Source organism: Pinus tabuliformis, chromosome J (assembly GCF_031772625.1).
Source record: "Pinus tabuliformis cultivar Carrire ecotype Pingquan chromosome J, CPIR1, whole genome shotgun sequence".
Taxonomy (NCBI): Eukaryota; Viridiplantae; Streptophyta; class Pinopsida; order Pinales; family Pinaceae; genus Pinus; species Pinus tabuliformis.
In genome coordinates this window covers 131,250,654-131,265,998 of record NC_142295.1, presented here as the reverse complement: position 1 = coordinate 131,265,998, position 15,345 = coordinate 131,250,654, and positions in this window count along the sequence as shown.

Here is a 15,345-nt window from a genome sequence, read left to right as displayed (position 1 = left end):
CTTCTAGTACTGCATAGTTTCAACTCAGTTCTCAAGCCCTCAACTCAAATCCTTGAATCTCTCAACTACACAATCCTCAAGCCCAGTCCAACCTGAACTGCAAATTATGCAGTCTCAAGGCTCAAACCTGACCCTTGAATGTTTGAGATATGTAATTGCATAGTCCCTAAGCCTCTCTCTCGGCCTAACATTAAGTTCCAAATCAGTTAATGGATCATCATGCAACACCTTAGACCTAGGGTTTATCATAATGATGTCATCTTGTCATGAGTGAATTGGAGATGCAGGTGCTCTATCATGCTATGAAAAAATGATGAAGAAGGAGATGGAAGAGGAGATCATGATAGAAGACACCTTTGTATATGTGAATACAGTTTGATCATTCAGGATGAAGAAAAGCGACATAAACTTGCGACAACAACTCAAGATCTAATAACACTTAAGACTCCTGATCTTTAGCCATATGGAGGTGTAAAAGGAGATCATGTTATATCTTCAAGGAGATACAAAGAAAGAAACAACAAAGAATGCCTTGACATTGCCCTGTCATCAGTTTCATGTCATGTTATATCATGAATCATTATGTGCCACATCACTTTGTGGATTATGTAAATTCTTAATTGAAATGTATTGTAAAGTGGAAGTCCAAAGGACATGTACATAATGTAAAGAGTCATGTAAGAGTTGAAAAGTCATAGGGAAGTCAAACAATCATGAGGGTAGTCCAAGAGTCACAAGGGAGGTGAAGGATCACCCCATTTGTTATATATACACCCTCATTATATAAGCAAGGGACTTTTCACCTTGGCTTCTCCCATAAGGCATCATAGAGACATAGTTAGTACTTTTGGGGAGAAAGTAGTGGCTCCAACGCTGCACTATTGGAGTAAGTGATGTTCGTTGTATACATGAACCTTAGGAATTTTACTTAATATTTGAAGCCTGATGGCTAGCACATTTTCATACATGGATTGCGAATATTTTCAGATTGTTCAATAAATGTTTATGATTCATGTTTTCTTTTCACCTATACTAAAGTAGTGGAACTATTTCAATTACTTTAGTGCTTATCATATTGAGAATGTGTTGTAAGGGTAAAGGGGCAAAGGGATGCACTCTCAAAGGTGACCAAGTTAGCTTTATGAGGAGTCAGTAGAGAAGAATTTGGAAATTTATTAGAAAATTTAAAAATAGGCCTTTTAAATACTCTTGGTGATCAAGTGCTAAATAAAATAGGTCAAAATTCAAAGTTGTAAAATCGGTGTGGAACCTAGATGAGAACATAGTGCTCATCACCCTGAATCTGACGCAACTCATTTCGTGCGAAACAGACACCGTATGCTCCCAGAATCATGTTTTTTCCACTTTCCTGAACATGTGAATTTTTGTAAACATTTGACAGCCCAGTTAGCAGTCCATACTACTGACGTGGTACTGACTATGAAAGTCTATGTGGTAGGTTGAATAGTCAAGATTTTATGGAAAATTGCATTGTGCCAAGTGGCACATTCTCGTTGGGAGAAATCCAATGTTTTTGATTGGTGGCCAACCATGGGCTGAGACATAGGCTAGTTGGAGGCCGCCACGTGGCAGCCCAGGGGCCACAAAAATTATTGGTCGATGTCTGGGTAGTAGCATCGGGGATCAAACGTACGACCACCAAGGCACAAGTCAGAGCTCCTACCAATACACTATCATGATGGTTCTTAACTATATATGTTCACGACATAAATTTATGTGGTATATGTGTGCTAATCAGGGGGAGGGACCGACCCCCTTAGTCATGCCACTTCCATATAACCACCAGCAAGTGGTGCAGGGGCTCGACTGGTGGGGTGGGCCATTGGCCTTAGCCCCGGGCACGTGGCCCCATGTGCCCATATTTTTCAGACTTAAGGCCTTAGAGGCTTAATTAAAGCACCTATAATTTGCGCTGGATTTGGGCAAAATGGCGCTCCTTTAGCACAATCTTGGGAAAAATTGTGTGTTAGGTGCTAGATTTTGGGGAGTTTTTAGAGAGAATAGCAACCAAACTTGGGAAAATGATAAATTGATAATTTTTTGACCAAATTAGGAGCAGAAAGAGGCTACACAAGTATTTTTGGGCATTTTGGAGCCATTGGAGCATGTTTCAAAGATTTCTTAGAATTGTAAACTGATGTATTCACACTTTTGAGCATAATAGAGAGGGCCAAGCCATTGGAATTTGGACCAAGGAGACATAGCCCAGGAGGGATGAACTCCTTCATCATGTGCTGCTGTGATACTGTTTATGGTGATGTTTATGTGTGTTATATGTTGTTGTTTAGTCATTTGTTTATGCTAATTTTCACATAAAAATTACATAAAACCACTCGAAAACTCATGTTTTGAACTTGAAAATAATATCTTGAATCCTTAAGAACATTTAATATAATATGAAAAGGAATTTAGTACAAAAAAATAATTATCCCAATTAGATCACTTGGTTCTCAAATTGATACATTGGAAACTAGAAATAGACAAGAAGAGCAAATTGAAGTATTATCTATATTTTTCCCTAAATGTAGAAAGAAACATCCTTTACGTGAATTTCCTTTGGATAGTATTGATGTTTGTGAAATTTGTGAAGAAAAAAAATTCAACATAGGATTGTCCAACAATTAAAGAAATGAAGGCAACCAATAGAAGAGAAGGTGAAACAATAGAGTCACTTTACTAGGTTGCAGCTCCAAGAAGGCATTGGTAGCCTCAACCTATAGGTATGTCTTTAGATCAAAATCCACAATTCCATATACAAAATACATATACTACTCCTATGCCATTGTAGGCTTGGGCTCCTCAGCAACCTCCAAACCAACCTTATCAACAAGGTCGGTGAGGACAAGCTTATGGAAACCATCCTCTATATAATCCCCAACAGTGTTATCAACATCCTTACTAATAACCTCCTATTAACCATATTTCCAACAAAATCACTCTTTTCAACATTTTCAACCGCCTCAAACTTTCCAACAACAACACTTGATACCACAAATAACCAAACCATAACAACTTCATCTACCTTCTAATCAACCTCAACCTAGACCTACTCAATTATTAGCCCATTCAGTGGAAAATCGTAATGTTAAAGTGGATAAACTTGTATATAATGCAGAAGAAGAAACACTCCCCACATATGCAATTGTTTCCATTGATAATTTTCACTTAAGGTAAATAAAAGTATAACAAAAGGAATCATCTATTATCATGGAAGAACAAGACTAAATAAAGGAAATTCCAAGTAAAACTAGCACATCAAAAACCACAAAAAAGTCTAAAATCACATAAACATCTAAAAGCACAAAAGCTCATCAGGATCAATCATTAGCGACTAAATCACCTCCCATTTCAGAGAGGTTAGTTGTAGGAAAACCAGTGATTCCTCTTGACCATGATATCTTAGATCAATTGAAAAAACTATTTGTTAAAATTACTTGGTTGCAAGCTATCAAAGAAATTCCAACATATGCTAAGACAATTAAGGAATCTTCTTTTCAATCTAAAACGAGAAAGAACGATTTGGCCACAATACATGTTATTGTTAATTTAGCTAGCCTAATGTCAAATTCAATTGAAACTAAAAAGTATGTTGATCCAAGAATCCTATGGTTACAATTACAATTGACAATATTTTAATACCAAATACTTTAATTGATTTAGGTGCAACAATCAATGTAATGACAATGGATACAATGCAAAGTTTGAATTTACACAATATTCGACCAACACCTACAATAATTGAATTAGTTGATAGATCAAGGATTAAGCCAAAAGGTGCAATAAAATAATTAATAGTCTCCTTGGATTCCTAGGAATATCCAATAGATCTTTTAATTCTACAACCCAAATCCAGTTTCACTGGACATCTCCTCATCCTTGGAATACCTTGGCTGGCTATAGGTGATGCATTCATCAATTGGAGATCAAGATAAATAAAAATTTCAAAAGGGAATGAAAGTAATAAAATAACATTATATCCCCCTTCTAAAACATTAAATGAATTAGAACAATCATCTTGGCGTGCACACACTAATTCAGAAGAAGAAATGACTCAATCATGTTTACTATTAATCAAGTTATTTCTTTTGGTGACGCATCAAATTAGAATATTTTGGATAAATTCATTTATAATCCTAATATTGCATATAAATTGAGAACAAAGCAATTTGTAGCAACAAACAATCATTTGGAACACAAATTTCAAGAAAATTGTACAATGAATTTTTTACAGTCTTAATTTCAAGTAATTTTTCTTATAAATTCAAAGACTAAAATTGTTGAACTTGAACTAGGAAAAACTGTAAATATTACTTCCACGTTGGAAGCATCTCAAGAAGATCAATTAATTCAAGTGCTAAAGAAGTATTCCAAATCATTTGCTTTGGATTACATGGATATGCAAGGTATTCATCCTAGTACATGCATTCATCACATTTATCTAGAAGAAAATGCAAGACTTATAAAGTAGCCTCAATGATAGATAAATCTAATGTTGAAGGAGATAATAAAAGAAGAACTTCAAAAACTATTTAAGGTAGGTTTCATATACCCTATCTCTGGTAGCCAGTGGGTTTCTCTATTAGTTGTGGTAACAAAGAAAAATGGAAAATGATGAATCTGTGTAGATCACAGAGAATTGAATAAATCCACCCTTAAATATCATTTTTCATTACCATTCATAGAACAAGTCCTAGATAGCTTATTTGGGAAGAAGTATTTTTGCTTTCTAGATGGATTTAATGGTTACAATCAAATAAAAACAGTTGTATAAGATGAGGACAAAACAACTTTCACATGTCCTTAGGAACATATGCGTATAATGTATTACCCTTTGGCCCAAATGTGCGATATTCACCATATTTGTCGATTTAATTCATGAATATCTTGAAATTTATATGGATGACTTTTCTTAGGAATCCTTGATCAATCTTGAAAAAGTTTTGAAAATATTTATATAAATTAATTTGTCCCTTAGAAATGAGATTTGTTTCATGTTATTAATATAAGGATTTGTTTTGGGACACCATGTATCTTTTGCATAAATGATCGTAGATCTAGCCACATTTGAAATTATTGTTAATTTTCCTAATTCATCAAATCAAAGAGAAGTTTGGAGTTTGGTTTGTGTAGGGTATTCTGGTAGATTTATAGAAAATTTCAATAAGATATCCCTTCCCATGTTTAAGTTATTTCCCAAAGACATAGAGTTTTATTGGAATTCCAACTTTCAAACTGCTTTTGAAACAATCAAAGTAAGATTATCAACAACACCAATCTTAAAAGGACCTAATTGGTATCTACCATTTCACATCTCTATAGATGAACCTAACACTGTAGTAGGGGCATCATTAATCAAAATAAATATCTTAAGGCCTATGCCATTTACTTTATTAGTAAAGTTTTAAGCCCTACTAAACTCAATTATACTATCACTGAGAAAGAGAGGTTAATAGTTGTGCATGCAATAAACAAGTTTTGACATTATGTTACTGGTTATGAAGTCTTTATCCAAATGGACCATTATACTATTACACATTTTATAAATAAACTCATTACTGATTGCATGATTACATGATGGATGCTATTGTTGCAGGAGTTCAGTATCACTATCATTGATCATCCCGGAAGGGAAAATCAAGTAGCATACTTTCTCTCATGCCTTAACAACCTTGGTGAGATTGTTCTAATTTTTTATGATTTCCAAGATGAACATATATTTTCTATATCAATTAAAACATCGTGGTTTGTTGATGTGGCTAATTATTTGTCTTCAAGAAAATTACCACCTCATTTTACTTCAAGAAAGAAGAAGAAAGTAATTAAGAAAAGTGCTAGATATATTTCAATTAAAAGGAATCTTTTCTACAATTTTTTATTTTATTTTTTTATTAGATGGCGTGTTAGAGAAGATGGCATTTAATATTTTAAAATATTTTCATAATGAACCATGTGGTGGGCATTTTACAAAAAAAAAAAAATCTATAAAATCCTTAATAAAGGCTATTATTAGCCATTCATGTTCAAATAAGCAAGACAATATGTTAAAATCTATCATAGATGTCAAAGGATGGGTTGGCTAATAACATCTGATGAAATGTCATTGCAACCAAAAGTTTTTCTACAACCATTTGAAAAATGAGTTCTAGATTTTGTTGGACCAATCAATTATAAATAAAAAAACAAAGAGGTACATTTTGGTATGTACTAACTATGTTACCAAATGGGTAAAAGATAAGGCATTAGCAAGAGCTTCTGAGTATTCAATGGTAAATTTTATCTTTTAAGACATCTTTGTCAAATTTAAAATCCCTCAAAGAATTGTCACTAACCAAGGAGCAGAGTTCACCTACAAGTTAGTGCAAGAAGTAGTGGATAAATATAAGATCAAGAACATAAAATTTACTCCTTACCACTCGCAATCCAATGGCCAAATAGAGTCAACCAATAAGATTATAGAAACAATCATGACTAAGAAAATCTAATTACATAGAAAGGATTGGGTGTATAGGCTTCTAGAAGTCTTATGGGCATATAGAACCACTTGGAAAAGTGCTATCGATTTTACTCCTTATGAGCTAGTATTTGGTAAGAAAATCTTCTTCCTATTGAATTCCAAGTCTAAAACTTCATATTAGCAATATAATTAGGCTTAGATTTATCTAAAGCTAAAAAGGAAATAATCATGCAATTAAATCAACTTAATGGATCTAGACAAGAAGAACTGCAACATAACATGATAATCCAACAACAAAGATCAAAGTGGCATGATGAATTCATTAAAAAGGAGTTACAAGTTAGTGATTAAGCTTTGCTCTTTGATTCCAAATTCAAAACTTCAAGGGAAAAATCACCACTCATATGATAATAGATCAATCAAGCTAAAGAAAATTGATGAAGGGGCCTCATTTGTTGTTAATGGCCACAAACTGAATTTCTACAAAAAACATTCCAGCTAAGAAGAATTTATTTCCCTAATGTTTCAACAAGTTGAGATGTAGGTTGTAGGTATCAACAACAATAATTCTACCTCTCTTCCATACGAAAATTTACTTTTCCCATAAAAATAATTTTCCTACGACATCATCAAAGAACTTGTTAGCAACATAAAAGTCAGCTACAAGGAAAAGGCTTGGTAAATCTTTACAATGCTATGTTGGAAACCATGACAATACTAAGGGGGGGAGTGAATCAGTATTGTAGAAATTTCACCAACTCAAAATTTCTTTTTACTCTGTGTGAGAAAAATAAGATAGTAAAGAGAACTTTCAGAAATAAATATGATAAAGAACTACTTCAACAATCAATGGAACATTCAAGGAACAAATAACTTCAGAAACTGCTTCTCCATTTTATTCATAGGGAAAGCTAGAACTTGTTGTTACAATTTATCCGGCTACAACCAACAAGAAGCTACAAATCCATTATTTATTAGCCACAATTGAATGAAGCTACAACCCAAACTATTATCCAACACCCGATGGAAGGAGCACCAACCCTTGATCAATAAGCTACAACTTGCTTTGACACTCACTTTTCCCTCATTCATCTATTTTCACTCTGGGATAAATCACTGCCTTCTCTACTTTAATAAACCCTTAAATCTCTGTTACCACTTCAGAAAAACACCTACAAAAATCTTTGATTATTGTGAACACCATACTAACACCTTGCTACACCAAAATCTTGCTCTAAAAATTTGTCTTGATTTCGCTTGATTCGGCCAGCTTTTATAGTTTTTCTTTCGCTAATTTTGGATTATTGAATTTATACATGCATCAATAGTTTTTGCCTTTGTCTTGTTCATTTTTTTCCTCTACACCTGTTCACCGAGTCCACATACCTTAACCAACCTTTTCAGCCAGTTGAAATGATATTATTTACAGTTTTTAGCTAATATGGACTTTTACAGGTTTTATCAGTTCTTTTTCTATTTTTAGTTGCAGTTAAGTTTGGCTTAGCTACCAAATTTACTTCCAAAATGTAAGTTTCGCCAAATTTAGGCTTAAGCCCCTTTCTCTAGCTCCTTTTCTTTCTTCTTTGTCATAAGACCAGGTCTTTTCATCCACCGACTTAGGTCATGGGTGCTAAGTCCTTTCAAGTGTTGTTTGGAGCTTATTTTCTTTGTTAATGACTTCATGTCACTGGTCACGCTTCTACGTGAAGAGGCCATGCCCAATGCTAAGGTTGAAGCTCTCGACTTTTTTATTAATTGGAATTCTTAAAAATTTAGGGGATTCTAGGATTCGAGGATGGCTCCACTTCTTTTGTCATGCCCTTGGTCATGTTTCTATGTGAAAAAATCTTAAGGATTTGGTGCTTAGATGCTCCTGGAGCCTCTGTGACTCTTTATATCTTTGTGCCCTTGATTTTTTCCTATGTTCATAGGGCCATGCGTAAGCACTTAGCCCGTAGCTCCCTTCCTCATAGTGCATTCACTTATGTGCACCATACTAACTTGTCAGGGTCATGCCGCCGAGTTGACACATCCGTGGGGACCGCCTGGTCATGCTTTGATTGGCTATCGACTATTTTGATGTCTATCCTTTGTGTCCCAACGTTTGTTTCCCGGTGCATTACTTCAAAAATTTTGGCTTTGTCCTATGGGCTGAGTTGTACTGTGGGGTCCTCCCGCTGCATCAAGAGCTAATAGAAAAACTCTCCAGGATGAGTCATTTGCCATGTCATCTCGATACCTTTGGCCAAGTGCATCCATTATGTGCCCTGTTAACAACTCATCGAGCTCCATCCAACAAGATGACATCATGCTGACGTCACCAATGCTATGTGTCGATCTGTGATTGGTGACATGTGTTACCTAGAAAAGAGCCACTTGGGTGCCCAAGAACGCTGAGTCTACCTTCCACATGTCACACTCCCATTGGGTGTGCTAATGTCACCATTTTCTTGTTATGAAACTAGCTCACAAAAAGATAGAAAAGATAGATCAACGCCTTATAAATAAGCCTCTTCGAGGGGGAAACCTCCTTTACATTACACAAATGAACAATTCTTAGATGATACAAATGACAAAACCTCCTTTCTATATATAGGAGTCTAAGGGGTCATAATATAATCAGAGCCGACATAACAATGATATTCTAAGGGCACAATAATAACAATTGTGGGCTTCTATGGGGCATAATAATAGCAATAAGGGGGCTGTACTAATAACAATAAGGGGTTACACTAGTACTATAGGGACCTAACATGCCCCTCTCCTTCAAAAAGTGTTGTCCTCAATGCTTGAGTAGTTCGTGACACTTCTGTATAAAATTCTTGTCCTCCGATGTCGTATCTTCAGTGGGTAAGTTCTTCCACTTGATGAGATACTATAAAATTGATTGATTTTGTAGCTATCAGGTTCTTGTTTCTATGACTGCTCCAGGTTCCAATATGATTTTTCCTTCCTCGTCAAGTTCTGGCAATATTGTTTGAACTGGGATCTTTTGCAACTTTTGAATGAGTGGCCACACTTCTTCGTCCTTCTTCCATTCATCCCTTGCTTCGTTTATCCAATTTGGTTGGATAATAGAAATATCACAAAACAATGATTCCACATCCTCATCCTTTCTTGAGAGTGCATATGCAACAACATTTTTCTTCCCTTTTTTGTAGATGATTTCAAAGTCATAACCCAACATATTTGTGACCCTTTTTTTCTGTTCTTCTAAAGAGAATCTTTGTTCTAAAAAGTATTTAAGACTATCATGATCCATTTTTACCTTGAAGTGTCTTCCCATTAGGTAAGGTTTCCTTTTCTTAAGTGCATGTAGTATCGCCAACATTTCCTTCTCATAAATAGCTTACTTGAGATGTAGCCATAAAAATACCCAATTGCCTACATCAAACTTCTTTCACCGCGATGTTGATTTTCCTGTCGTTTCATTCAATTCTGCACCAAAGTGGCGTTATCATTTAAAATTTGGAGAACTTGTTGTTGATGCTCGATGTGATCTTTCACTTCTTGAATCTTTTTCTTCTTGATATGTCCTTGTATCTTGAGAGTTTGAGGACTGGTAATTTCTTCCAATGCATTACAAGATATGGTCGGATTCATCTCTTGATACTTGATGTGATCTTTCACTTCTTGAACATTTTTCTTCTTGATATGTTCTTCTATCTTGATAGTTTTAGGATTGGTAATTCCATCCAATGCATTACAAGATATGGTCGAATTCATTTCTTCTTTTTCGATGTGATCTTTCACTTCTTTAACCTTTTTCTTCTTGATATGTCCTTCTATCTTGAGAGTTTGAGGAGTGGTAATTCTTGCCAATGATTTACAAGATATGGTTTGATCCATTTATTCTTTCTCCGAGGTTGGTTCCTGGTGTATATCCTCTTCTTTTGATGTTTCTTGATCCTTTTCTTCCTCCTCTTCACAATCAATGTAAAATAATTTCTTCTCAGCACACTTATGACCTTTAATGTATTTGTTATCACAATTGTAACAAAGTCCTTTTGCTCTTTTTTCTTCCAATTGTTGTGGTGTCACCCTTGTAGGTTGTGGAGGGTTGGAGAAACAAAACTTCCACCTTTATAGTTGTGAGGGGTAGAATTCCTTGTTGCCATAATTTTGCTTCCACTTTTCTTGCCAACCTGAATGCCTTCTCCAATGAATCAGGTTCCCAAAGACGAACCTCATGTTGAATATTATCCTTTAGAGTCCTTGTGGAGACATTAATCCTCTGCTTCTTTGGAATATCATTTTCCCTAATATTCAATTTTTGAAAGTCCTCAATGTACTCTAGCATTGAACACTTTTGTTTGAGATTTATCAATTGGCTAAGGAAGGTGTTTCTCTTTGTATCCTCATAATGTGTTATCATTTCCTCCGTGAAAATTGAACATTTAACAAGTGGTTTACGAGAACAAAGCCCTTTATACCATAAAACATTGATCTGGTTCTAAATATGAAGATGCAATACGCACCTTTTGTAACAGTTGCACCTCATGTAGATCAAAATATTGCTCCATTTGTAGTATCCAATTTACTAGATCCTTACCATCAAACTTCCTCATATTGCCTTTTCTTGATTTTAGGAGCTTGATATTGAAACGACTATAACTCTGTAATTTCGGATCTTCCAGTTCTGAAATCATGACCTACAATATCCCTCTGCATCCTCTTTCCAATGCCACCAATCTGATCGAAATTTGATTCTCCAAGAAAGAGTTATGAACAATCTCCCAAGATGACCAAATTATATACCTTTTCAGAAGAGAGAACTTGTATGAAGTGCCACGTGTCACTGTTTCAAACTTCGGATTTGAAAAATATACACAGAAAACTACAGCCTGTCCTCTTTCTATAACTTCTTACAAAATTTCAATTTGATGCTCAGAGAGAAAGTTATGACAATTGTCCCAAGGTCACCTGTTTAAGATGTAATTCAGTAGTCTACAAAACCCTAACTTCCTCAAATCATATATCCGAAAATATAGTGAGACAAGATCTGAAATTCAGACCTGAGCTTCAAGAAGATTTCGGTTCAAATGGGTTTTAATTTTAGAGTCTGAAACTTCGTAGAAAAACATATTAGAGAAAAATTTCCACAATGATTTGTTTGAGATGAAATTATAGAGCTTGCAAAAACCCTAACTTCCTCAGATCATATCTTCGAAAATATAGTGTGGAAATCTCTGAAATTTGGACCTGAGATGCAGACTGATTTTTTCTCAAATGTGTTTTTTTAGCTTCTGACATGTCGTAGCTAAAATGTTATAGTGAAAATTCCACGATGACCTGTTTGGAGCAGCGAAACCCTAGAATCCAAAGCTCTGATACCAAATGTTATGAAACCAGCTCACCAAAAGATAGAAAAGATAGATCAATGCCTTAGCAATAAGCCTCTTCGAGGGCGAAACCTCCTTTACATTACACAAATGAAAAATTCTTAGATGAGACAAACGATAAGACCTCCTTTCTATATATAGGAGTCTAAGGGGTCATAATATAATCAGAGCCAACATAACAATAATAATCTAAGGGCACAATAATAACAATTGTGGGCTTCTATGGGGCATAATAATAGCAATAAGGGGGTTGTACTAATAAAAATAGGGGGTTACACTAGTACTATAGGGACCTAACATTGCTACCGTCCAGGCCAATCACCTGTTGCCACTTGTCCTTGTTAAGGAGGAGAGAGAAAGGTCCTCTAAAGCCTATTTTGCAACCATTTCCTTATTATTTTTCCTTTGCCTTACCGACCTTTTCCTTTATTTTTCCACAAAAATCTCTGCATTGGCTCTCCCCTGCGCTGCCCCCTCGTTATTCCTTCGGGTTATCATAGCCGGGTGGTCTCCACCCACTTTGTTACATTCCAAAATGTTTCACTTGTGCCACATTTGAAACCTTTGGGGTGCATCCTCTGAGCTTCCTCCACCGGGCCAACCTATACTGTGGGCTCCACTGCTCACTTACCATTGGACAACACATAGATTTTATGTCTTAGTGACTCCCACCTAGTCGCTTAGACTTGGGTACCAAAACAATTCTATTGGGGTGTATCCGTCGAGGTAAGACTATCGGGTGGGCTCTACCTGTGGTCCAACCTGCGGCTCTGACATCTATCTAGAGCTCTTTCTTAGAGGCTCTGTTTGTCTTACCACTGAGTTTGGAATTTAAGCCAACATTGGTTGCGTGTCAAAGGCTCCAGCTATGTAACAACCCTGGTTAAAAACTCATGTAAAAATATATAAGGGCACGGTAAATGGGACACTTATTCCAAGATGAATGTTGTGCAAGACAATCTAGTGTGGGTGTTCATTTGGTTGTTTCTGGCTAAGGAAATTGGAAAATGCAATGACTAAGGTTTTGGAAAGGGAAAATGGCACTTTTGGCACATTTATTTATGAAAATAATGGAAATTAGGAGAAAAGGAAGGTGAAAGGTCACATGTTGCATGTAAGGAGGAAATTGAAGGAAAATGATGGAAAATGAAGAAAATAGAGGCCTCATTGATAAAAAGGCTTTTAAGGATCAATTGGCAAGCTCTTAGTTAGTGTAAGCACTTGGCCCAGACTTGTTCAGTTTAGTTTTGTAGCTCTCTCATTATTATCTCTCTCTCTCATACTCTTGGAGACTTAGAGTTTTCTTGGAGCACTCTTGGTGGGTGTGGCATACTTGGATTCTCGGATGAAGAAGGCAAAGGAAGAGCAAGAAAGTGCACGAGGGAATTGACATCAACAACTACATCAGATTTTCACATAGGTACCAAGTTGCATGTATGTTTCCTTCACTAGTTTTGGCATGCATGGCATATGCATGTGGATTCTTGGTCACGATCTGTCATTGGCGTGGAGGATTGCTTGGATTGAAAATGGATTGCCTAGCCTTGCCATTTCCTAGTCAGTCATGTTGATTGTGGGTTTATTTTCATTTTCTTTTTTTGGTTCTCATGTTAACTTGGGTTGAGTTATTAGTCTTGGAAGCCCTGGATGGAAAAACGCTTTGAAGCCATGTAACAACTTGGGTTGAGTTACTAGTCCTAGAAGCCTTGGTTGGAAAAACGATCTGGAATCCCTTGGTGGGTTGAGTTACTAATCCTGGAATCCCTGGTTGGAAAAACGATATGGAATCCTTGTGTAAGTTGTGGGGTGAGTTACTAGTCATGGAAGCCTTGGTTGGACAAACACTTTGCAAGCCCTAGAAGGCTTGGAAGTAGACCAATCTGATGATGGTTTTGTTGATGTCCAACCGGGTGGTCGAATCAAAGTTTGATGGGTTGAGGTGGATGGCCTCTGGAAGCCTTGGATGAGTTTTAATTGATGTGTTTTATGATATCCCACATTCATGCTTGGAATATGGCACAAAGGTGAATGGTTGAAGAGAGATTTGGCTCAACCGTTCTATGGTCGGGTGGAATGTGGAAGTTCCATCTCGGGTTTGGATTTTTCATCATTAATGAAAGGTTATTTATCCTGGTATTTCTATGAGTATTATGATGGATTATATGTGGTGTATATGGCTGTGATTTCATTGATATTTATGTCCCTATTATGCTAGTTATGTATATGTTTTATGACAACAACTATGTATGGCTCTCATCATATTTTTACTTGTAAATGAATGAAAAATGTATCTATGACCTAAAGGATGGAGTGGCAGTTAAAGTGATAAGGAAACAATGCTTCATGGAAAATCTCAAATAAGTATGAGACACGTATGTTCATATATATTATTTACACCTGTAGGTTGCATATTTACTAAGTGCTTGACAAAATGTCTGTCATGGTTAGGATTGGTTAGGTCATGTTCTTAATAAAGTTTTGTGTTAGAGGCTTTCCTTGGTGTCATTTATTGTCATGGAAAGTCTCATCAAGTTCTAGGCATCAGTTTGGAGACTAGCCCTGAAAAGGTGGCTTAAATCCCACAGTCTCTGACACAGAACTAGCTGAAAAAGACTGTAGTCTCTCCCTTGCAGGAGTTGTGGGAGTGACTTTAGGGTTCTAGTCACATGAATGCCTTGTCATGGGAATTAATTTTGGTTTAGTTCATTGAAATGATAGGTTGACTCAGGGGTTGGGCATCTAGAGTGGTGGATTAGCTCGTGGCGGTCCTGAAGCACCTCAAGGAGGTTTGTAAGGTCTTGTTTTTTCGACTCCATTTTGTTAAGGTTACCTAGGAGGTTTTTTCTTATCATAGTGGCCTCTCATCACACATTTACCTCAACTGTCTAGTTTCTTGGGTAGATGTTGGAGGAGGGTGTTACAAGTTACCTTTAGCTTTGTTAAGAAGGCCTTAGGGTCACTAAACTTTGACTAGATCTATCTTTTGATCCAGGAGGATTTTTCAAGACTTCTATATATTGTTGGAAATCTCTTTCAAAGCTCTATCCATCTGGGTGTCTTACACCTGCATCTGATATGATCTAGTCCTCCAAAACTAACTCCAATTCTACTGTATTGATTCTGATCTTTTGCACTTCTTGTGTTCCTAGAACTTTCTCCCTCAGGCATTTCTTTGACACCTGTGTGTCCTGCTACCACCTGCCATTACTAGAAACTTTATTTCCACCACCTTGTTGCCATCAATGATAACATATCTCAAGAATATCCCCCTTTAACATTGATGGCAACACAAAAATCAAATAAAACACCATTGGCTTTTCTAAAAAATGAAAACTTAGAAAAACATGAGTCCTACTCCCCTTGAGATAAATTTATGTTGTCCTTCAACTACTATGGAATTGTTGTTGGTGTTGTTGTTTTGCTTTGTTTCTCTAGCTTTGCTTTGATTACCATATTTCACACCCTTTTTGTCACCCTTTTTGTTTGATCACTAGATCACTCCCCCTTTGATATAAATGTCAAAAGACA